At 42.7% G+C, this 25,789-nt stretch overlaps 1 long non-coding RNA gene across 2 annotated transcripts; it reads right to left on the bottom strand.

The window, feature by feature from the left end:
- Nucleotides 1-8,814: 8,814 nt before the first annotated feature.
- Nucleotides 8,815-25,250, bottom strand: LOC132711185 (uncharacterized). 2 transcript variants are annotated; one of them, XR_015732973.1, is made up of 5 exons: nt 24,740-25,250; nt 24,312-24,379; nt 24,106-24,151; nt 19,929-20,030; nt 8,815-9,386 (listed from the first exon to the last, which is right to left on the bottom strand). It is a non-coding gene; the product is annotated as an uncharacterized LOC132711185 (long non-coding RNA). The 2 variants fall into 2 exon arrangements; XR_015732972.1 differs by having other exon boundaries at nt 24,312-25,250.
- Nucleotides 25,251-25,789: the final 539 nt, after the last annotated feature.

Raw genomic sequence — 25,789 nt, forward strand, 5'->3', positions numbered from 1 at the left:
ACTTCTGCAGGCATCCCTGAGTTCTCTGTAGCTTTTCAATCAATTAACACAGGCTGCCTAAATATGGACTGGAATTAGATCAAGAGTGTCTAGTTGCAATGCTGGCTCCTGCTTTGCGTGTATTTCTATTCCAGTACCCTATGTCCTACATCTGCAGTTTTTTTTCCATGTTGAATAATGACAGAACAACCAAATTCCTGTAGGTCTATGCAAAATATTGCATAAGTCTTGCCCTAAAGATCTGTCCTTCTTGCCAAATGATCTCTGCATATAAGAAAGACCACCTAGCTAATAAGTAGGTGCACACTTAACTACATCCTCCATCTTGACTCGTATGGAAGTACTAATGTTGATGTTTGAAGCAGTTTTTCCCCTGTTGCGGGATACACTTTATTTTTTATTTTGTAATTGTTTTTAGGCCTCCAGGCATACGACTCAATGAAGCCATCAGATCACCCAGAGCCAACCCCTTATTGGCCCCAGTATATAGAAGGGTGGATTTACCCTCCTGGCAAATAGATGGAGAAGAAATGGAGGTAGTGACAGATTTTATTTTCCTGGGCTCCAAGATCACTGCAAATGGGGACTGCAGCCAAGAAATTAAAAGACACTTGCTCTGGGGAAGAAAGCTATGGCAAATCTAGACAGCATACTAAAAAGCAGAGACATCACCCTGTCAACAAAAGTGCGTATAGTCAAGGCTATTGTGTTCCCAGTTGAAATGTATGGCTGTGAAAGCTGGACCATAAGAAAGGCTGAGTGCCAAAGAATTGAGGTCTTTGAACTATGGTGCTGGAGAAGACTCCTGTGAGTCCCCTTGGACTGCAAGGCGATCAAACCGGTCAGTCCTAGAGGAGATCAACCCTGACTGCTCTTTAGAAGGCCAGATCCTGAAGATGAAACTCAAATACTTTGGCCACCTAATGAGAAGGAAGGACTCACTGGAGGAGAGCCTAATGCTGGGAAAGATTGAGGGCAAAAGAAGAATGGGACGACAGAGAATGAGATGGCTGGGTGAAGTCACTGAAGCAGTAGGCATGAACTTAAATGGACTCCAGAGGATGGTAGAGGACAGGAAGGCCTGGAGGAACATTGTCCATGGGGTTGTGATGGGTCAGACACAACTTTGCAACTAACAACAACAACAAAGCATCATTTAAGATGCAAATGTTTGCCCAAACTTTGAGCTGAACCTTTGTTGTTTTGGCATTTTGTGTATTTCTCTCAAATTCTTCTATGAGTGGTTTTAACTTTTATGATCTCATGTAGTGCTATTAACTGAGTTATGTTTGGGGGGGGTGTTTAATGGTTGTGGAATTGGACTACATCTGCATAAATAAATGAGTAGAACTGAAACACAGAAAAACTGAGAATCAACCTGTTATTGAACTTCAGTGTTGCAATCTCTTGAGACTACACTCAACCCATAATCTGCAGATTGTCATCACTATCCTAGATTGATATTGTCACAGTTATGTTTGAATAATATCCTTTTGTAAGCCCATCTGTATTAATTTCAAGTTGTGCAAACTGTTAAATCTTTAAATCTTGTGTCGTATGTGATACCAACTCTGAGTTTGGGTCTACCATCTGTATCTATTGACGTATCCTGTTAGTTTACAGTAAAAACAGTATGTTGAATATTCCTGGACTTCTGCCATGACTTGTGTAGGGTGCCCTGTTCATTTGGGCTGATCTGGAAATTAAACACATGTTGTAAACACTCTCACAAAATGTCTTCCATGAGAAATCGGCCTGTTCATAAACTAATAGTTGCTGGGAATGTTGATTATAAGTTACTGCGGTTCTTACAGTCAAGATGGGAAGATTTCTACCACCTGCTCCCAACCTTATCTACACAGATGTCATCTGCTAAATAACAGCTTGTCATGAAAGCCTTTGCTTGCTTTCTCAAACTGTGCTAGGCAACTGTGTGAAGCAATACAGCGCAGAAGAAAAAGAGGCATCTTAGTGCACTTCCGTTTCTTGAAATTCAATAGTTGATCGGTGACTGCATTCTCCTATTGACAGTAGCATCTCTTTGGGGGACAGCATGTTATGGATGCTGCAAAAAATGCAGATTGATGTTTCCCTGATTCCCTGAATTTACAGTATTATGCAGCTTCCACCATACACAAAATTTAATCCTTTTTGAACTGTTTAAAACAGTGGTCTCCAACCTTGGCAACTTTAAGACTTGTGGACTTCAACTCCGAGAATTCCTCAGCCAACAAAGCTGAGGAATTCTGGGAGTTGAAGTCCACAAATCTTAAAGTTGCCAAGGTTGGAGACCCCAGGTTTAAAAGACCTGAGGCTCTTTTCATTTAGTTTGATATTAAAGTCCCGACATTGCATTAGAAACTAGGAGAGTGGGAGTTCTAGTCTCCTCTTGGACACAAAGTCAATTGGGTGAACTTTGGGACAGTCTCTCTCTCTCTCTCAAGGCTCTAGAAAGGAGGCAATAGCAAACCACTTCTGAAATCTTGCCACCATCTTGAACAACTTATTATTAATTTGATTGTTCACCTCCCTGCCAGCAATCAACACCCAGATAAGCAGAAACTAACACCAAGATTAATACTTGACCAGCAGCAAAGAATATCCCAATCAAGGAACTAACAACTCAAAACAATCAAACAGTAAACATCAACCAAATCAAGGAATTGTCAAAAAGAAAACAACACTCCCACCAACACTGGCAGGGCAACTCATTCTATAAAAATAGAGATCAAACCCCTTTCAACTACGGGTACTGAAGCTATTACCTGATTGGGTAATAGAATGTCTGCAGGAAAACTACTCAGAGAGTACAACAGACTCCATTGTTAATTTTGTTTACTTTATCTGATTTAGGTACCTCCTAACTCCAAATGATTCTGGGTGTTTCATAATATAACAAAGAAAATAAGTTCAACCCAATTCAGCATGACCAAGACATGATGTCTATCATGGTTTAGGGTTAGTGGGGTATTCTTCATATAATACTTCCTCCAAGGGGATTAGAGTTATAAATATGCCTTTCCCCCTACATCGGGGTATCAAACTCAATGCCCGCGGGCCGGATCCAGCCCTTGAGGTGCTTAGATATGGCCCATGGAGCCACCCTGGAAACAGTGAAGGACCAGCCCGCGGTGTGTCTGCCAGCAAAAACTGGCTCCTGACCTCAGTTTCCAGCTGCGACGACCTCTTGCAACCCTCTGCCAGCGAAAACAGAGCTCGGGAGGGCTGCACGCGGAACACTTGGGCTGCCACAGGTGCCCTGACATGAGTGACATCAAGCAGGCCATGCCCACTCTGGCCACACCCACTCCAGCCCCCAGAGGTCAAACACAACCTTGATGCAGCCCTCGATGAAATCGAGTTTGACACCCCTGCCCTATATCATTTTTTGTTCATCACACCATGACTTGGAGGTAGGATAGACTGAAATACAACTGGTCTAAGATTTTGCGGAGCTAGATTGAATGTTCATTAAATGTTCTAATGATCTAGAATATTGGCTTGATATTGCAGTTTGCTGTGGCAAAACTCATTATGGCTAGGTTTGCACAAGACATTTAAACAGGAAGAAGAGTGTTTGTGTTTCTGTATGTCTTGGGAATCCAGTCTTTGTCCTAGCATTTTTCAAAGTCTGGCGGGGCCAGGGAGGACATGAGTAAATAGATGGAATGTTACTGGACTTTAAGTATTTTTCAAGCAGACTTACAGTTTGATGTCAAAGCATACTGAAAGGAAAACAATGCAATGGTTCTAGAACTCTGTACCCCCAATCATCCTTTAAAGATCCAGCAACTTACAACCCAATAAATTAAGGAGGATCCTTGCTGAGATGTTTGCCATGCCCACGATTCTTTTGCAGGCTCAGCTGCCTCTTATGGATTACCACAAAGAACAGGGGGTCAACCTATTCTCCAAAGAACCTGAAGGTGGAAGAAGAAGCAATGGATGGAAACTAATCAAGGACAGAAGCAATCTAGAACTAAGGAGAAATTTTCTGACAGTGAGAACAATTAATCAGTGGAATGGCTTGTCTTCAGTAGTTGTGGATGCTCCATCCCTGGAGGTTTTTAAAAAGAGACTGGACAGCCACTTGTCCGAAATTGTCTAGGGTCTCTTGCCTGAGGAGGGGTTTGGACTAGAAGATTTCCAAGGTTCCTTCCAACTCTGTTATTCTGTTCTGTTCTGTTCTCGAACTATTCCGTTGGCTTTAGTCCTTCCTCCTATCTCTCAAGGTCATTCCCACATACCATTACATTCAACAGTGGTCATATTTGCACAGAATTAATTTTATCCCTTTTTCGAAGGAGGTGGTCACAGGATCATGTTTGAAACCTGTGTCTGTATAAACCAGGACGCCCTTTCTTTGCAAGAACGTCAAACTGAACAAAATAGTCCATTTAATTAAGTTTGATTTAAGGGTTCTCATATAAATCGTAAATGTTTTAAAACCAATTCTATTACATTGCCGCCAACTGATGGAACTTAGAACAGTGAGCAGAATTAGGTTTCTTTCTCCAAGTTGGCATTTTAACAACAGGCTGAAGTAATGACGTTACTCCTGTTCAATGCCAGCTTGAAGAAGGAAACCTAGTGTGGAATGTTTCTATTTTTACTTTTAAGTCACAAAAAGGAAAGGAAAGATTAATACACAAACAAAAGTACCAAAATAATGTAGCATCAGATTTTTTACCAAGGATAGGAAAATGGGGAGAAAAAAAAATTATACTCTTTTAACCCCCTTTCCTTTTTTCTGTGCCCAGGGGGAGCAAGTTTTGACAGATGGATAAACCCTTTCTCCTCTAGGCAAAGGGATGTGGCATGCTTAACCATTTAAACTCACTACCCCTTGATTGCACACAGCTGAAGCAAGTTGTGGCCTTTCGGCCACCGGCCCCTCCAGCACAGTGGTGGGTTCCTCCCGGTTCGGTCCGGTTCGGCCGAGCCGGTAGCGGTGACGATATGACGTCACCAAACCGGTTCTCCCCCCCCCTCCCTCCCACCCACGTTATTCTTACCTTTTATTTGGTCCCACCCCCAATCTATTGCTGCCTCCTGAGTCCCAGCTGATGACTAGAGGGAAAAAAACTGTTTAAACTCTTGCCGCGGGGCTTCAAAGGGCCATCCTACAGCTGATCAGTGTTAAAAGCAAACAAATGAGTCGGGTTGTAAGTGCGAGGACTGGTCGTAAGTGCGAGGACCTTCCAGAAATGACTCTGACCAGCTAGCCACGCCCACCTAGTCACATGAACTTCAAGCCACAACCACAAAATAAGCCACACCCACAGAACCGGTAGTAAAAAAATTTAGAACCCACCCCTGCTCCAGCAGCCGAAACTGATGAGGAGGAGTCAGGGCCAGCATCAGTGCAACCTGAGAGCTCCGAGGGGGAAGAGGGAATGGAGCTGTCAGAAAGAGAGACAGGTGGAGCCTGGGCCATCCCTCAGCCCTCAGATGGAGAGTCAACAACTCCCAGGTCTGGAGGTGGCTGATGTGGAAGAGGAGAAACAGCTGGGTCCAGTGCCTGATGCGCGGATGCACAGAAGGCAGCAGAGCGGAGAGCAATGGAAATCTGTGGGCTGATCCTTGGGATGGAAGAGCCCCCGGTGCTAGAAAAGCCCCACCCTAGGTCTGGGGATAAAAGGCAGGGGACAGAGATGAATAGGTGTGGCAGATAACTATTCATCTTCCTGCTGGACAGACTTGTCAGCCTGCTGTGTGAGAGAGAGACTTTTGCCAGGGCTGCTGCCGCTCCTAATAAAGGAATAACTGAGTTAACTACAGAGGGTTTTGTCGTGTTTGGGGAGCTGGGTCAGAACATAAGTTATAAATGGAAAATTAAAGTTAAGCTCCTCCCTTTGTTAATCAGGGCAGCCCAATTTTACGGGGTCTTTTGTAAACTAATCAGAATATCAAAACCAAGACAATCCAAGTCAAACCAGAAGTAATCTTAAGACGCATGAAATGTCTTCCAATTAGCCCTGCCCTTACCAAGCTCACTCAAATGAGGTCAGCCATTTATGAATACATACATGAGCTAAACCATCCTTCAAATTATGCAGGTTGATATGAAATATGACCAAAAATGTTTGCTAATATTCAACCGTGAGATGTTCATATAAGGCAGTGTTTCTCAACCTTGGAAGCTTGAAGATGGGTGGACTTCAACTCCCAGAATCCCCCAGCCAGCGCTGCTGGCTGGGGGATTCTGGGAGTTGAAGTCCACCCATCTTCAAGCTACCAAGGTTGAGAAACACTGATATAAGAGGATAAATAAGTAATTAAATGAGTAGATATATAAAGAGTTTTTCCAACACTGCAAATATAGTTGCTGCCATGGTGTTTTCTGGAGCAGAGATGAAATCAGGGATAGGTAGTCTTCAACTTATATCCAGAATTTCCATTGCTAAGCAGTACAATTGTTAAGTGAGTCACATCCAACTTAATGACCTCTTTTGCCATGGTTGTCAAGCAAATCACTGCAGCTGTTAAGTGAATCACACCTTCATTAAGCAAATCCAGCTTCCCACCTCCATTGACTTTGCTTGTGGAAGCTAGCTGGGAAAGTCACAAATGGCATTCACATGACCCCAGGACATTGCAACGGTCATAAATACATGCCAGTTACCAAGTACCAAATTTTGATCCGGTAACTGTGGAGATGCTACAACAGTCATAAATGTGAGGACCAGTGCTGGGATTCAGCCAGTCTGCATCACTTCGGGAGAACCGGTTGTTAACTTTCTGAGCAGTTTGGTTAACTGGTTGTTGGAGGAAATCATTAGGGCAGAGAACCAGTTGTTAAATTATTTGAATCCCACCATTGGTGAGGACCAGTTGTGAATGACAGTTGCAAGTCACGGACTTCCTGTACTCAAAATGGCTCAGGATTCTGTCAAATCCAATTCCCGCAAAGGTGGAAGTCACCATACAAGACCACAGGCTACACACACCAGTCATCCATCACCCAGACCACACACTGGGGTCAATTAGCTTACTTAAAGCCTCTAACAAATTGTTCAGTTCCTCTTAGAGAATCTTTGGCTCCGCTTCTGGGTAAATAGACTCAACAATAAATGTCAAAGGCACAGCCAGCATGAAAAGGAGCTGGGTGGGTAAAGCACCAGAATAAAATGCGTTATTGTGAGGAAGCAGGTTGAGACATGTCCACAAAGCAAAGGGAACGTGCCCTATTCATCTCTTTTGATGCAAGGAGAAACGCAGGTGCCAGTTTTATTAGGGAGTGCAACAGCCATTCAGATGGGGAATAAAAGCTTCAGAGGAGCTCAACCCATCGGCAATATTACTTAAAATGGTTATTATGCTAAAACGGTTCCTTCAGTTAGCTACAACCTGCCAAAAAGAAAGAAGTATCAGGATAAGTACAGTGCAATTTGTTTTAATGGGAACTGAATTCCAACCCTTTTGCAGGCCACCAGCAGGGAAGGTGGTGCCCAATCTTGGTGACTTTAAGACTTTTGGACTTCAACTCCCAGAATCAAAGAGAGAAGCAACCTGGAATTAAGGAGAAACTTCCTAACGATAAGGCCAATTAAACAGTGGAACAGTTTGCCCTCAGAAGTTGTGGATGCTTCATCATTGGAGGGTTTTAAGAAGAGACAGGACAGTCACTTGTCTGACATGGTATAGGTTCTCCTGCTTGAGCAAAGGGCTGGACTAGAAAACTTCCAAGGTCCCTTCCAGATTCTATTCTATTCTATTCTATTCTATTCTATTCTATTCTATTCTATTCTATTCTATTCTATTCTATTCTATTCTATTCTATTCTATTCTATTCTATTCTACTCCACTCCACTCCACTCCACTCCACTCCACTCCACTCCACTCTACTCTACTCCAGGGGTGAAATCTACTTACCTTCCTTACCGGCATGCGCAGAAGATTGACATCTGGGTGGCAATCGCTACCGGATTGGCGAACCACAGGGAAAAATCGCTACCAGATCGGGCAATCTGATCCAATCCGGGAGCATTTCACCCCCGCTCTACTCCCCAGCTAGCATGGGAGTTGAAGTCCACAGGTCTTAAAGCTGACAAGATTGAACATCCTGTTTTAGATAATACCACCCTCTTGACAATTTGCAGCCACTTTGTTTTTCAGATCTAAAATACAAAAATGTTTTTTTTTTAAAAAATATATGTTGATAGCCTCCTCCCCACCCTACCCCCTGCAAAAGACGGCATTCATCTTGCACTCCCCCCCCCTTTTTTTCCTTCTTCTCCTTTGATACTCAGTTTCTGCTCAGTTAGTCTGAGCCAACAGCAGGGGGAACATCCTTTCCCGAAGCCCCTCGGCTGTTGGCAACTGAGCCCAGAGGTTTGCGGTGAGAAGCTGATAATCAGAGTGGAGCGGAGCACAGTGCTGTGTCCATGATGGTTGCACAAACTCCCCAGGGCCAGGCGGTCAAAGCAAATCTCTAAATATAGAGAGGAAAATATTTATGTCTTCCGTCAGTTCAAAAGACAGGCTGCAGTATGTATTACTAACGGCAACCAGCGTCTTCCTCTCTGTGAAAAAAATGTTAAGAGGGAAGGTGACTGCTTAAACCTCAGTGGACCTCAGAATGTTTTTTGGTTTTTTTGTGATCACCTGCAAATGTTTTGTGAATGGCATCTGTTAAAATGGTATTAATTGTTTTTGTGGATTACATGTTTAAGAGTTCAGATGTATAGGTGGCTCCTTCTCGTCACAATTCTCACCATGAACTTGGGGACTATCTTCAATGAAGAGGCAGTGCTTAGTTGGAAGTCAGTGTTGTGACCCAGGCCCACGTAGTTAATATTAAATGCAAAACAGTTCCAAAAAACAAACAGATTTTATTAAAACAGCTGAGAATTAACTCATTCTCAGCGTATTCCAAATTAAATGAAAGCAAAGTCCTCAAAACACCATTCTTCAGTTTATCTCTGACCTTGGGATAATTAGGCAAACTGCCAAAGGCTTTTCTTGGCAACAGTTCAGGAACAGAAGACGCTGACAAGAAAGAAATACATCCAAACACAAAGCAAATCTCTCAACGGTTGTTTTCCGGCAAAGAGGCCAAGAGCCACTACTGGTCTTTTAAGCCTTATGGGAGGGGCCAATCATCTCTTGGCCCTACTCCCGAGTCGTCCTCTCTGCTTTAGCTGCTCCTGCCTTCTGGCAGCTCTTCTTATACGTGCACTAGGAACAGGCTCTTCCTGTTCCTCTGCCTCTCTACTGTCAGCCTCTGGAGGCTCCAGAGTCCTTGCATCACTCCCCGATGGCCCTGGCCCCATCTCTGCCTCCGACACAGAGCCCTCATCCGGATCTTCCCCAGCCTCCAGGACTGGCCCATGTTCTTCCTCAGCCTCATCGCTGTTCGACTCCGCTGCCAGATCCGCAGGCTGCTGGTGGACCAAACAGTCAGCATGGTCATGTATGGCTTTGAAACACATTTCTTCAGATTTAATCCAACCCACTCCCTGCCCCACCCCAAGCCAGGGCACTAGACAAACCTGTCTAGTTTCCCTCTAAATTCAGCTACTGTTTTTACACAACAAACAAAACTTGTTTATTCAACTTATTTGTTTTCTACCTCCACACCATGCTAAACAAACTAAACTGACGGACTTTGCCCAACACGTACAGGCATACTATAGGCAACCAAGAAAAAAATAAGACAGCCCAGTTGCCTCCTGAAAAAGCACCTTTGGGACAACCGTGACCTGGATGACTGAGAATCTCTACAGACTTATAGGCAACCAAGTTTAGTTAAATGCAGGCTGTATCTTTGTTTGAGTATATGAATGCAGCCCTTGTTACCAATCCCTTCCCTGATTGTGGGTAGACTTTAAAGCTGCAGGATGTGAGTTGCAAAGATCCAGGCAACCCATAGATGGCGGTTAAAGATTAGGAGTTGTCACTATCACTTTGCTGCCCTCTTGTGGTCATGAAGATATTGACAGCCCAGATCCAATAGACCTAGAATACAGAATATAAGCTTAGAGCAGTGTTTTTCAACTTTACCAGCTTGAACTTGTGTGGACCTCAGTTAAATTTCAGGAATTGAAATTCACACGTCTTCAAGCTACTAATATTGAGAAACATTGGGCAAGAGTATATGTGGGGAGGGCAAGTGTTTTTCTCTTATCTCATGTCTATTAAAGGTTTCACACTACTGTTTTTGCAGATCGTCATTCTCAAAATGGTAAGCATTTTTCCCCCCAATCATGTTGCTACAGGCCTATATAAAAACACCTAAAGCTAAAGTTTGCTCGGTTTGCTGACTGTAACTTTTATTAAGAGCTTTTCCCCATCCTTTGCTAAGTCAAAGTGTTCTCCTTCCATCTTTAAGTTCTCCATCAATCTCTGAGTTGGCAGAAAACTATCTTAGCATAAAAGCCACTGCTCGCATTGTGAATTCATTTCCTGCCTCTATTGCAGGGGTGAAATGCTCCCGGATCGGACCGGATTGCCTGATCCGGTAGCAATTTTTCCCTGTGGTTTGGCAATCCGGTAGCGATCGTCGCCCAGGTGTCATTTTTTTACCTTCTACGCATGCCCAGAAGGTTTTGTGCGTGTGCATGTGATACGTATGTGCGCAAGTGAAGCGAGCATGCGCGCACGACAGGTGCGCTTCCGAATCGGTAAGGAAGGTAAATAGATTTCACTCCTGCTCTATTGCCTCTGTAGCTAGTTATTGACCTAGGGGGCCTAATTTTCCCTCAAACTATTAGTTACTAATAGGTTACTAACAAGTAACAAAGCCTAACAGACCTTACATAGTTTGACACTGTCCTGGATGTATTGGATTAAGGGGGAGAAACCACCATCACAACTTAATCCTGTGTTGCTCATGGATTGGGAATGAGATGAACAGCATGGAGACATCTGCAGAGTTCTGGAACATGGCAGAAACAAAGATTTGTCCCCAGCATCTTTTTGGGCTAAAGTTAAGTGTCAGTGACCCACAATCTTACTTTCCAAGTCAGGAACTGCACTTTGCATTCCTATGTGTAGTTAAACTTCCCTGGGAAGTTAGAAGTAGGCAGCCATTTATCTGGGATGTTTTACAAGCAATCTTCAGATATGACTATTTGTTTAGTAACTTTTTGAAGTTACGATGGCCCTGAGAAAAGTCCAGTCCTTGCCCTTAGAACCATCATGGCATCCTCACGGCCACGTGATCAAAATTCAGGAACTTGGCAACCAGTATGCATTTATGACAGTTGTACTGTCCCAGGGTCATAGGATTGGCATTTGTGACCTTCCCAGCTGGCTTCCAACATGCAAAGCCAAATTCCCTTAATGTCTTAACAACTGTGGCAAAACAGTTCATAAAATTGGGTGAGCCTTGGTGGCGCAGCAGACTAAAGCACTGTTAAGTAACACCAGCTGCCTGCAATTATTGCAAGTTCAACTCTCACCAGGCTCAAGGTTGACTCAACCTTCCATCCTTTCGAGGTAGGTAAAATGAGGACCCGGTTTGTGGGGGCAATAAGCTGACTTTGTATAAAAAAAAGAACACCGCTTGGGTGGGGGGAGGGCGAAAGCCCTACTAAGCAGGTTATACAAAAGTATGAAGGCTATTGCTTAACACATTGTAAGCCGCCCTGAGTCTCCGGAAAAGGGCAGCATATAAATCGAACCAATAAATAAATAAATAAACTTATTTAACAAACTCGTTTTTTAATAGGATTGAATTGGAGTGAAGTGAAGTGAAGTGAAGTTCTGGTCCCAACTGTGATCATAAGTCAAGGACTATTTGTGTTTAGATTTTTCCACTGAGAAAGGAGTTGGACTCTCATGTTCTCAGTGGCCCTTCCCAACCCCTTCTACTAAAAGCAAAGCCAAAACAGAAAAGAAAAATCCCATAATCTTTGTTCTAGTTCTGTCATTGCCTTGTCTGTTGCAGTGTTCATTATACCACCTACACACAGCAAAAACTCGTGTGCCCCCTTCACCCTAAGGGGGTGAAAAGTTGCCTATCCTAATCTAACAAAGTGTGTGGGATGAGTGTGTGGGATGAGAAAATGTATTGATGAACCAGAGAAGGGCTGAATTACCTTTCACTAGATATGTTCAAGGAGAGAGACTCTGATTGGGATGCTTTCATTGTAACCAAGAGGTAGATTCAGTGGTTTTGTGACCTCAGTCAATTTGCCTCCTTAATTTTCCCATCAGAGAGAGAGAGAGAGAGGGAGGAAGGGAGGGAGGGAGGAAGGGAGGGAGGGAGAGAGAGAGGGAGAGAGGGAGGGAGGGAGAGAGAGAATGAGAGGGGGGAGAGGGAGGGAGGGAGAGAGAATGAGAGGGAGGGAGGGAAAGAGGGGGAGGGAAGGAGGGAGGGAGAGAGAGAGAGAGAGAGAATGAGAGGGGGGAGAGGGAGGGAGGGAGGGAGGGAGGAGGGAGAGAGAATGAGAGGGAGGGAGGGAGAGAGAGGGGGAGGGAAGGAGGGAGGGAGGGAGAGAGAAGAGATGGTGTTTCCCAGTAAGGATCATTGGAGAATTCCATGAAGTCAAAATGATAGCAGATGGCACAGCTTAATTTTTTTTTTTAGTTTCTCTACCCAGTTGCCTAATCTTAGCATTGTTACAAAAATAGTACTGGAAAAAACAGCCCCAATCTAAATAGTTTAAACGATCTGATGATCTTTTTGCTTTACTGGCAGACCTTCACATGACTAAGGGTAGGCGGCATATGAAATTAGAACCCTTAAACAAAGAAAGTTTAGTAGACTGAGATGCTCAGTTCCATTCTGCTTTCAAAGCTCAAAAAGTGATCCCAGATCTGCCTCAGTATTCCTGCAGAATCTACAAAAAAATCTTTCTTTCTTTCTTTCCTTTCTTCCTTCCTTCCTTTCTTTCTCTCTTTCTTTCTCTTTCCTTCTTTCTCTCTTTCCTTCTTTCCTTTCTTTCCTTCTTTCTCCTTCTCTTTTTTCTCTTTTTTCTTTCTCTCTTTCTCCTTCCTTCCTTCTCTCTCTCTCTCTTTCTCTTTCCTTCTTTCTCTCCTTCTTTTCTTTCTTTCCTTCTCTCTCCTTCTCTTTCTCTTTTTCTCTTTCTCTCTTTCTCTCTCTCCTTCCTTCCTTCCCTCCTTCCCTCTTTCTTTCTCTCCTTTCCTTTCTTTCTTTCCTTCTTTTTCTCTTTTTCTCTCTTTCTCTTTCTCTCTCCTTCCTTCTTTCCTTCCTTCCTTCCTTTCTTCCCCCTCTCTTCTATAATTTTCTCTATGCTGCTCTATTCCTGCAGCCATAGAGCAGCATACAATAACCAGAAAAGGAATTAAGGACCCAACAGAATAACAATCATATAAATTTGAAACAGCAGTATCAACTCTCTCCATCAGAGATAGGTTAAATCTCAGTGTTCTGTCAAAGCCGCTTATTTTAAGAGGAATCTACAAAGGAGGTAGGGATCCAAGATATGTCAATTTATTCCAGAGGAAGGAGCCACCACTGAGAAGGCTTTGTTACAGGATCCCTGGAGATGGAACTCTCTTGCTGGTTGGGACCTTAGCAAGCCTTTTCTCCCCAATCTCATTGGACAGGCAGATTCAGCTTCATTGTTCACTGTAGATCAGGGGTGTCAAACTCACGACGACACATTGTCATCACGTGACGTATCTCAACTTTTTCCCCCTTCGCTAAAACGGGGGTGAGCGTGGCCAGCGCGTGACGCATCCTGCCTGCAAGTTTGACACCCCTGCTGTAGATTAACCCTCTCTGATATTTATTTATTTATTTATTTATTAAATTTATATACCGTCCTATTCCTAAGGGACTCAGGGCGGTGAACAGCGAATGATAAAAATACATGTAATATAAACGTTAATAAAAAAAACCAATTAAAATATACTAAACACTCTGGTCCTAGATAATTCAAGACATCCCAGTTTAAAATAAAATCAAAAAGCAATATAAAGGGAAAGTTAGGTCAGGCCGGCCTGCTGAAACAGGAATGTTTTGAGGGCACGGCGGAAAGTGCGCAGATCCGGAATCTTCTGTATCTCTGGGGGGAGCTCGTTCCAGATGGTGGGTGCCCTCACAGAAAAGGCTCTCCCCCTGGGGGCCGCCAGTCGACACTGTTCGGCTGACGGCACCCTGAGAAGCCCCTCTCTATGGGAGCGTACTGGGCGGTGAGAGGCTATTGGTGGCAGAAGGCGGTCTCGTAAGTATGGTAGCCTTTAAGTGTGTTTAAATGACAGTTCTCACAATTTTCAGTCTGTATTGCCTTTGGCTGAGTATTAGGAGGTGTAGGCCAACACATCTGGAAGCAGTGGTGAAATCCAAATTTTTTACTACCAGTTCTGTGGGCGTGGCTTGGTGGGCATCATGTGGCTTGGTGGGCGTGGCAGGGGAAGGATACTGCAAAATTCCCATTCCTTCCCCACTCCTGGGGGAAGGATGTTGCAAAATCTCCATTCCCACCCCACTCTGGGGCCAGCCAGAGGTGGTATTGCCAGTTCTCCGAACTGCTCAAAATGTCCACTACCGGTTCTTCAGAACCTGCTGGATTTCACCCCCTGTCTGGAAGTCATCAAGTTGGGGGAAGATAGGTGAACCTGATGGCTCATAAACTTGAACAGTTCCTCAGATGAATATTGAGAGAGGACATGGCAGCTATATACCGTAGGCTTATGGTGCAACAACAATAGATGTGTATCTGATACCACTTGTGGAACCAGAATTAGGATAGGAATAGAAACGCTGCCCTGATTCCTACAAAGATGCTATTCTGTGACATTAAGGTGCTTTTCTGTGGTGGAAGTAAATTTCAAGGGTGAGGGAGAAAGGAATTAAACCACTTTCGCTTCCAGACAAGTGAATGCCATTTTATTTGCTCCCATGAGTGGCACGATGGTTCAGTGGTTAAAGATGCTGTGCTTGTTAGCTGGAAAGCTGACAGCAGATGTTCAAGACCTGAGCCCCATGTGACAGGGTAAGCTCCCATTACTTGCCCCAGCTCCTACATAGCTAGCAATTTGAAAGCATGCAAATGCAAATCGATAAATAGGTGCCACTTTGTTTGGAAGGTAATAGTGTTCCATGCACCTCAGCTACCTGACCATAGAAATGTTTTTGGACAACATTGGCTCCCTCAGCTAAGAAATGGAGATGAGCATCACCCCTTAAATTTGGACACAAGTGGACAGGAAAAACACAAATGCTATTTTTACTTATCTACTATTTATTTGGGGAGAGGGATATGGTTGCAAATGGGCCGGATTCCTCCTCTTTAAAAAAGGATGTTACTCAACAGCAAGGAAAGAAATCACAAGTGCTATGGGGGGAAAAAAAATCTACCGCAGTCTTTTGGCCCCGCAATTTTTTTTTTTCAGTACAAGAGAGAAAAACATTTTTTGCTCTAGAAGCTGCTTCTGTGTTAGGGTTCCAAGTAACACCCCCAACGAAAGAGAACTCCGAGGCTTGAAGTTTCTCAAAGTTCCATTTTATTAGAGATGCCATGTTGGCACATCTGGGAAAACCCGAATCTGAAAGCTTCCCGTTTTCCCCCACCCAGTTGAAAGTTCACAACTCTGCTTCCACATCTACAAGTTCATCACATGGTCCAATCCATCCTTCAGGCTCAACTGGAAACAATTCCCAGTCACTCCCATCCAGGTGCAGACAAATGTCCTTGAGCAAGGAATGTTGTTATGGCTATTCTTCCACTGCTCCAACCAAAAAAAACCTTCCAATTTCCCAGGTGAATATATGTGGCAGTTAGGAAGCTAAAAGAAAAAAAATGACTTCCAAAACTGACATTCTGCCCAATTTACTCCAAAATTCACTTTGTGAAGTGATGGACCAGTTTCAGGCTTATAAATAAAAAAAAACCACATATGAAAAAAGAAAGAATTACTGAATTGGCAATTGGTTAATTCCTGCTGTTACATTGATGCTTGGGACCTAATGGAAAAGGGATTTTAGACTGTACTGAGTACACAGAGACCTTTCCAAAATACAATTGTTTTGGAAACAAGTGGACTAAACCATTTTCAGATAAGTCTGTCTTAGAGTAGTATTTCTCAGCTCCCAGAATTCCCTTGCTGGCTGGCAAATCTGGGAATTCAACTCCACACATTTTCAAGTTGCCAAGTTTGGGAAACACTGCTTTAGAGAACACAAGCACACCTTCAAATTCTCAGATAAGTCTGAGCAGCGTTCCTCATTTTCTTGAGTTCCATTTCCAGCTGGAGATTCTGGGAGTTGAAGTCCACAGATCTTCAAAGTGCCAAAGTTGGGAATCAATGCTTTAGAGAGCGCACACTGGCTGAGAGTGACAAGTAAACTTCCTGTCAGCTTTGGAAGCCATATTAGCACCAGATGCTTCCCCACTGCCAACTTCTTGCGCTTGGGAAAGTGGGAGGGGGGATTTAAAGGAGTGATTGTAGTTAGACATAATAGCATTCTTCCTTTCGGTCAAGGTTATGGTGTTTATGCATCTAGAGGAGGAGTGGTTGCAGGGATGGCTCAAGTTGGGACGGATGGTGATTGAGCCATGTAACAGACTGATGGGTGCAGGGGCTGGATTTGGGGTTTTGATTTACTGAGGGAAAACCCGGAACTCTCAGATTTGGGTTTTCCCAGATGTGCCAGTTCACCTTCTCTAATAAATGGAACTTTGAAAAATGCCTGCGTCGGAGTTTTTACTTGGAGTTGGGGACTTGCTGGAACACTGACACTTCCACCTTTAGTTTGCAAGGCCAAGGAAGACTTTTCAAGAAGAGAGGCAGGGAGATGGTGAGCTCCTGATGTCATAAATAAAAGAAGAATAAAAACTTCTTTCTATATTTGGCCATTTCACTACAAAAATAAATTACTGGTCAGATCAAGAGGAAGTGGAAGTTTCTGCAAAAAGAGGGGGAGGTTTCAGGGGGAAAAAGAAAGTTTTAGATCAAGGGAATTATCTACTGCTCAAAACCAGATGGAGACTGGCTGTGACTACTGTAGAACCTAGCAAACTAAGGGATTTTACAAACTAAAGGCTCTGCTTAGCCTGCCTGTCCTATTCATTTTATCTGCCATTGTTTATCCTCCACTGATCAAAAGTGCTAGGCCCATGCTCCGAGGGGAATGGAAGATGTAATCAGTGGTGGGTTCCGCCCGGTTCCGCTGAGCCGGTAACGGTAATGATATGACGTCACCGAACCAATTCACCCCATTGCCCACTGCCCCCCCACCCCACCCCCGCATTATTCTTACCTTTTATTTGGCCCCACCCCCAATCTATTGCTGCCTCCTGAGTCCCAGCTGATGGGCTATAAGGAAAAACTATTTAGACACTTTCCACGGTGCTTCAAAGGGCTGCCTTACAGCTAATCAGTGGTAAAAGGCAGTTTGGTGGTAGACCGGTGCCTCCAAAAACAAATGAGTAGACCGGTGCCTGCAAAAATAAATGAGTAGACCGGTGCCTGTAAAAATAAATGGGTAGACCAGTGCCTGCAAAAATAAATGGATAGACTGGTACAGCTCTGCAAGCAGTTAAAAGCCTGGTAGACCAGTACCTCTGCTAAATCCTAAAGAATTGTCACATGACCATCAAGCCACGCCCACAAAATAAGCCACGCCCACAGAACTGGTAGTAAAAAAAATTAGAATCCACCCCTGGTTGTAATCAGAATACAGTAGTGGCCAAAATTGTGGAAACCTTTTGGGAAAAGTGTATTTTTGAGGTTTGATGGCTAATAACACCACCTTTTTATTTGGAGGTTCAAGGTATCATATTCCACTGTTGGAATGGCCTTGGAATAGCCTAGACCTTAACCCAATTGAAAATCTATGAAGCTGACTAAAGAAACTTGTTAGTCAGAAGTGACCCAGAAATAAAACCCAGTTAATAGAAGCAATCATTCAATCTTGGTTTCACATTATAACAGCTGCAGAACTAAAAGACTTGGTTTACTCCATGGGGAGATGTTGTAAGGCCGTAATTCATGCTAAAGGTTACCCAACTAAGTATTAACTGACGTGATAATTTTTGTATATCTCGATTTTTCTACGTGTTTCACTTTTCTTCTTTATACAGTAACTGCTATTCCAAAACCAAACCCTTCATAAAAGTTATTGCATTACATTCTTGATTAAATTATTCTTTCCATTGGTATATAATTTGTACTACTACAAACAAAAGTGGTATTATTAGCTAGTTTTAGAAAATACACTTTTCCCAAAAGGTTTCCACAATTTTGGCCACTACTGTATATTTCTGAGGGTGTCAGTTGAGGAAGGTTGATACATACAGAACAATAAGCCATGGACAAAATTATTATTCTAATTATTGCTATTGCGCCATAGCACTGTTTTTCGATAACTTGAAGGTGGATGGACTTCAACTCCCAGAATTCCAAGCTAGTGAAGGGATTCTGGGAGTTGAGAAACACTGCTCTTGACAGCCGTATCTGAAAATGGTTTAGCCTGCTTGTTTTTTTGTTTTTTTAAAATGCATTTGGAAAAGCTTCTGCATTTCATAGTCCAAAATCCCGCCAGTCACCCAGAATTCTGGGAGTTGAAGTCCATCCACTTTCCAGTGGTCAAGGGTGAGAAACACCGCCCCAAAACAATCCAAGGCAGGATGGAGGTCTTTTCATGGAAGGTTATGGAGTGTGATCTACCACACTGGGCCAATGTTGGTGGATAGATATCCAGTTGGAAGTTGGAAGGGACCTTGGAGGTCTTCTAGTCCAACCCCCTGCTTAGGCAGGAAACACTACACCACTTCAGACAGATGGTAATCTAATCTCTGGAGCATTCACAACTTCTGGAGGCAAGTTGTTCCACTGATTAATTGTTCTAGCTGTCAGAAAATTTCTCCTTAGTTCTAGGTTGCTTCTCTCCTTGATTAGTTTCCACCCATTGCTTTTTGTCCTACCCTCAGGTGCTTTGGAGAGTAGCTTGACTCCCTCTTCTTTGTGGCAGCCCCTGAGATACTGGAACACTGCTATCATGTCTCCCCTAGTCCTTCTTTTCATTAAACTAGACATACCCAGTTCCTGCAACCGTTCTTCATATGTTTTAGCCTCCAGTCCTCTAATCATCTTTGTTGCTCTTCTCTACACTCTTTCTAGAGTCTCAATGTCTTTTTTACATGGTGGCGACCAAAATTGGATGCAGTATTCCAAGTGTGGCCTTACCAAGGCATTATAAAGTGGTATTAACACTTCACGTGAACTAATTATCATTTGATTTCCCAAAGAAATGCATGATTCCTAGTTGGCTTCTATGCTGAAGGGAGAACTAGAATTTGATTGTCTCTGCTCTTGGTCCAGCATCTTAATCTCAGTGGCTGTGTCCTTGATCATATGCAACTCCAACCCTCCTAGATTTTTGCAGCATGTTATAACAATTTCATTTCATTTGTGAACTTGGTCCAAGCTGAATGGCGGCAGTATAGTAGTTTTTAGGCAGAAACTGTAGATTGTTTCAACTGTATTGTTTTTTAGAAATAGAAATAGACTAACAGAGTTGGAAGGGACCTTGGAGGTCTTCTAGTCCAACCTCCTGCCCAGGCAGGAAACCCTACCCCAATTCAGACAAATGGTTATCCAACATCTTCTTAAAAACTTCCAGTGTTGGAGCATTCACAACTTCTGCAGGCAAGTCGTTCCACTGATTAATTGTTCTAACTGTCAGGAAATTTCTCCTTAGTTCTAAGTTGCTTCTCTCCTTGATTAGTTTCCACCCATTGCTTCTTGTCCTGCTTTCAGGTGCTTTGGAGAATAGCTTGACTCCCTCTTCTTTGTGGCAGCCCCTGAGATATTTCAGAACACTGCTATCATGTCTCCCCTACTCCTTCTTTTCATTAAACTAGACATACCCAGTTCCTGCAACCATTCTTCATATGTTTTAGCCTCCAGTCCCCTAATTTTATTTTATTTTACTATCCATTCGCTAGAGTCTGTTGAGAGTATGGCAGGTTAGAAATGTTGCAAGATAAATAATTGAGATATTTACATACCAGATGTAGTTGGCATGCATTTCTGATTGCAAACACTATTCCTTGAGGACCCTTCAAAGGTGGATACACCGTAAAGAATGCAGCTGCAAGATTGTAAGCAACCTACGGTAGAAAAGGTACAACCACTGGTTATAAAAGAACATCATCAGTTACCAACATGTTCAAGTTCAGGTCTAGGTGTATGATGTTATTGAAAGCCCAAAACAGTTTGGAATTGTGATATTTCATGGAACACCTTTTCAAGTATATCTTAGGGCAGTGATGGCTAACCTTTTCCAGACCGAATGCCCAAAGTGTGCCCCTGCATGCCCCCTGCCCCCCCCATGCATGCGCCCACCACATGCCCCCTGCCCCCTGTGCATGCAGGGCCCCCCATGCACACCCCGCCCCCCACTCATGCGCAGCATATACCCGAAGAGCAGCTGGCCGGTGGGTGGTGTGCACGCATGCACACCAGAGCTGAACTGGGGGGGACAGCTCACGTGCCATCAGAGGGCGCTGCATGCCACCTCTGGCACGCATGCCATAGGTTTGCCATCACGGTCTTAGGGGTTTGTTAAATTAAGTTGGAAACTGAGAAATTAAGATTGCCCATAACATGTTTGTAAAATACCAGATGTATCCATTAGCCAAAAATTCACACCTAAAATTCACACCTAAAATATTCACACCTAAAAATTCTAAAATTCACACCTAAAATATTGAATACTTAACAGGATTACAGACAACAGAGCTGGGTGGGGCCTTGGAAGTCTTCTAGTCCAACCCTCTGCTCAAGCAGTAGAATCTATAACATTTAGATAAGTGGCTGTCCAATCTCTTCTTCAAAACCTCCAGTGTTGGAGCATCCACAACTTCTGAATCTGAAAGCAAGCTATTCCACTGGCTAATTGCTCGAATTGTTAGGAAATTTCTCCTTAGTTTTAGGTTGCTTCTTTCTTTGATTAGTTTCCATCCATGCCCTCTTGCCTTGCCTTTTGGCGCGTTGGGAAATAGGTTGACCCTCTTTCTTTGTGTACTATACTTCTAAGTAAAGAATGGTTTGCAAATGCCTAAATTAAGTTCACAGGTAAAAAGATTGTTAAAGGCAAATTATTGTCCATCACAGTTCCAGGGAAGGGAAGAATTCCAGACAATCGATGATGGGAACTGCTGGATATAAGTTTTATTCGTAAACGAAAGATCTGCAAAGATCCATCTCTGAAGTAGAGTTTCCACGTATACAGCAATCTTAGCAAAACTTAGCACATCAGCAAGTGCTAACAATGGTTCTCTTTTCACACTCTTCCCTCCTCATTTTGAGACTTCAGTTTTTGGCAATAAATTTGTAATCTTGTAACCCACCTCTCTTTAAACTGTTTCCTGGTCTTCTGTTTTTGCCACCATGGACTTCTTCTAGCCTTATTGCCAGCAATGGAATGAAAACATGATTTTTTTAACCCTTCATATTTTACAGGGAAACAGTGGCTCAGTGGGTAAGATGCTGAGCATGTCGATTGAAAGGTTGGCAGTTCAGCGGTTTGAATCCCTAATGTTGCATAACGGGGTGAGCTCCTGTTACTTGTCCCAGCTTCTGCCAACCTAGCAGTTCGAAAGCACGTAAAAAATGCAAGTAGAAAAATAGGGACCACCTTTGGTGGGAAGCATTCCACGTGCCTTTGGCGTTTAGTCATGCCGGCCACATGACCACGGAGACATCTTCTGACAGTGCTGGCTCTTTGGCTTTGAAACAGAGATGAGCACCGCCCCCTAGAGTCGGGAACGGCTAGCACATATATGCAAGGGGAACCTTTACTTTTACCTATTTTGCAGAACTTTTGCAAAAAGTAAAGCATGAAAAATTGTACAAGGACCGGAATCAACAGAGTTCATGTCAACTCTCTTTTTCCAAAGGATACAAGTAATCTTGGAGATATAGGTGGTTTTTTTTTTTAATTGAATGATTGCGATAGTTTTATAGTTGGTGACAAACAAAGCTAAAATGTTTTAATATGTTACATGTCTTAGAGTAACAAAGATGATCAATGTGCAGAGAAAAAAAGGCAGGAAAGATGACCGAAGTGCATTTTAGTCCAATGCATATTTATTGAGAAGTACAAGCTAAGGTTTGGTCTTTTTCCCATTCAAATAAATCCCACATCATAATGGGCAGGTAGATTTACAGTGACTTACAATACGGTCTTCATAGTGAGTGCCAGTACATCAACTCATCTTACCAACAGTCCTTTTAATCAACGCTAAAGTGCTTTTCTTGCTATTTTTTAAAAGTTTAATTCCCTTTAATGGAATACCACTCTATCCTATATAGCTTTTTCTGACTTATTTTTCCAAAAAGTTATCATATTCTGATCAGTGCTATTCTAGTAATGTAATAGCAGTGGCCAGAAAAGTATTGTTAAATCATTTTTCTAATGGAATTTATTCTATGGCATAATAATATGTATTATACTGGGCAATAGGATAAAATTATCCAGCGAGAAGATGGAAATTATTTTCTCTGGATGTTTCAAGGAGAGGTCAAACCTCCGTCTGTTCATAATCATAATCATAAGTTTATTTGTCAAGCATATATAAGATAACAGGTAAAAGTATAAACATAATTTGAATACATAAAAAGAGTAAGTAAAAAGGAATATTAGGACAGGGATGGTAGGCATGTTGGTGCACTTATGCACGCCTCTTACAGACCCCTTAGGAATGGGATGAAGTCAACAGTAGACAGTTTAAGGTTAAAGTTTTGGGAGTTTGGGGAAGAAACTACAGAGTCAGATAGTGCGTTCCAGGCATTGACCCCTCTGTTACTGAAGTCATATTTTCAGCAATTGAGTTTGGAACGGTTTGTATCTATTATTTGCTTGTGTATTGTTGTGGTTGAAGCTGAAGTGTCATTGACAGGAAGGATATTGTGGCAGATAATTTTATGTACCCACAGTAGCTGGAAGGGAGTGACTTCTACAACCCGCGAAATTGCTTTGTTGGGGAATGTCACTGATGACACATATTGGGGGGAGGGGAAAACAGGGTCAGAGGCAAAGCCCAAATTAACTAAGGTCAGAGTTGGCTCCACCTGGTCTGTGCCGGCATGAAGCTCTTAATAAATAACTGGATTTCTTTTGAAGCTTGGCGGGAGGTTCATGATTTAATTAGGGCATCTGGCGGAACCCTGACACTCCAGAGATTTCATTTTGTTATATTGTGTACTTTTAGTATGATTCAGATTTGCATATTAAAAGATCCGTAGTGCCCTCTCAAAGAACACACATAATGCTCAAATGAATCAAGATCTCCCACTAAGACAGACAGACAGATAATAGGTAGGTAGGTAAGTAGATAGATAGATAGATAGATAGATAGATAGATAGATAGATAGAATGTATATGTGGTGTTTGTATATGTGTGTGTTAGTCAGATGTGACACAGAGGTAGAACAAATTAAAAATGGCATCATGAAATGGATGCAAACCTTTAAAGAAACAGTCACAAACCAACAATGGGAAGAATTATGGAATAAATTTGTAAAATCTACCCCAAGATATCAGTTCAAATCTTTATTGTCAGTGCACAACATATATACAATGAGATTGGTTGAGCTCCCTCAGCGCACCCCTTCCCCAACACAATACAACTCACAGTGAAGACAGGAAATCCCTAACCCAATAAATCATATTAACAAAACACCCAGTCCTATTGCACCAGTATGAGCATGTTACACGTTGTGCCGGCCCTGCAGTCCATCATACTACATAATTATGATGTTATTTCTCATTCAGGAGTCTAACAGTCCACAGATAAAAACTATTCTTCAGCCTGTTTGTGCAGCTGACTATACTTCTATATATCCTTCCCCAGAGGTGGGTTTCAGCAGGTTCTGACCAGTTCTGAAGAACCGGTAGCAGACATTTTGAGTAGTTCAGAGAACAAGTAAATACCACCTCTGACTGGCCCCGCCCCCATCTATTCTCTGCCTCCCGAGTCCCAGCTGATTGAGAGGAAATGTGGATTTTGCAGTAACTTTCTCCTGGAGTGGGGAAGGAGTAGAGATTTTACAGTATCCTTCCCCTGGAGTGGGGTGGGAATGGAGATTTTACAGTATCCTTCCCCTGCCACACCCATCAAGCCACGCCCACCAAGCAATGCCACGCCCACAGAACCGGTAGTAAAAAAATTTGAAACCCACCACTGATCCTTCATGATGGTAGGAGGGTAAAGGGTGAGAGTCGTCCCTATATATAAAGAGAAAACATATTAAATGTATTACAGATGATATATAACTCTGTCAATAATTGCCAATATAAATCGTTCCTGTTGAAAATGTCATGAACCAGAAGGAACCCTTTACTGTATGTGACGGACACATTAAAAAAAAAAAGTGGAAAGACATACCCACTCAGAAAACTTTAGAAATCAAACTTGAAATGAAACATAATTCTTCTTAGGCACAATTCCAAAATCTGTTAACAAAAAATATCACAGTTTACTAAAATGCATGTTTATTACTGTAATGATAAATTTAGCACAACACTGGAAAAGAGAGACATTACCAAAGAAAGAAAACTGGGAACTTAAAGTTGGAGAACATGTAGTAACAATAAACAGTATTTATCCACAACAGACGTTTAACCAAATTTAAGCAAGAGTAGGTTTTACACATACTGTATGTTATATAATAAGGCAAATACAAGTATTTAGAGTACACTTTTATAACGGGGAAAAAGAACTGACTGAAGAACTGAAATCAGAAACGCACACAAATATGTAATGTCTGTAAATACTACCGTTGCGAACTGGTAGTAAAGTTAAGTAGAACCCACCCCTGCCTCAGAGTCCCTCTAACCACGAATGGCTAAAACCTGCCTCTCGATTCTAAGGCAGGAAGCTAATGAAAATTAGGCATAAGCCATAAATTATGCACCTCGATTAAAAAAAACAAAAACCAAAGAATTCCCTCTATTAAATGCTCCTTAAATAATCCATCCCTACTCATAAGTAGCATCATGCCCATTTTGCAGCTTTCCATCCCATTCTTGGGTCAAGCTGGGTATTTTCTTTCCCAAAGAAAGAAATCAGCTATGTACAAAACAAGAAGTTGATGGCCCTTTCATAGCCAGCGAGGGAGGAGTTAAAAATTAGGCTGCATGCTCCAAGCAAACTGAAATGGCCTTTCATAGCAGAGACTGCAATTTTTTTTCTCCCTCCCGGCGATTTTCTAAGCCAGCATTCAGTGTCTCCCGCTTAACTGATGTGCCCTTGCAAAACTTGTGCAATTCATCCTAGCAAACAAAAGGCATAGTTGCTAAGAGAGTGTCAGCATGGCGATACATAAAACAGAGGGGAAAAAGGGGGCGGCTTTAGGTTTTGCAAAAATGTTTTCTCTTCTTAAATGTTGTTTCTTTCTGTTCCTCCTCTCCCTCCCCCCAATCCTCCCCCCCTCCCCAGCCCTGGGCTTTATCCTTTCAGCCAGAGTTGCTTTTCCTTTCAACAGCTTTGTACTTTTTGGGTGAAAGTAGCCAAACGACATTGGCCCAGAGGTTTAATTTCTTTGTTATAAATGCCAGTTCTGAGCTCTGTTTGGCACTTGGGACCAAAATGTTGTTCTGCATGATCTATCTGTGTTTTCACCTGGCAAGCTTGGAGGTCAAATCCTTTAAACACTTTCTTCTTGTGAATGTCTTCTGCAAACATAACTTAACAGAACATAGAAGAATAGAGTTGGAAGGGACCTTAGAGGTCTTCTAGTCCAACCCCCTGCTTGAGCAGGAAATCCTCTACCATGTCAGATGAATGGTTGTTACTTGAAAGCCTCCAGTAATGGAGCATCCACAACTTCTGAAGCGATTTCATTGGTTAATTGCTCTCATCGT

This window comes from Pantherophis guttatus, chromosome 3, assembly GCF_059756535.1.
Source record: "Pantherophis guttatus breed Tessera chromosome 3, ASM5975653v1, whole genome shotgun sequence".
NCBI classification, from domain to species: domain Eukaryota; kingdom Metazoa; phylum Chordata; class Lepidosauria; order Squamata; family Colubridae; genus Pantherophis; species Pantherophis guttatus.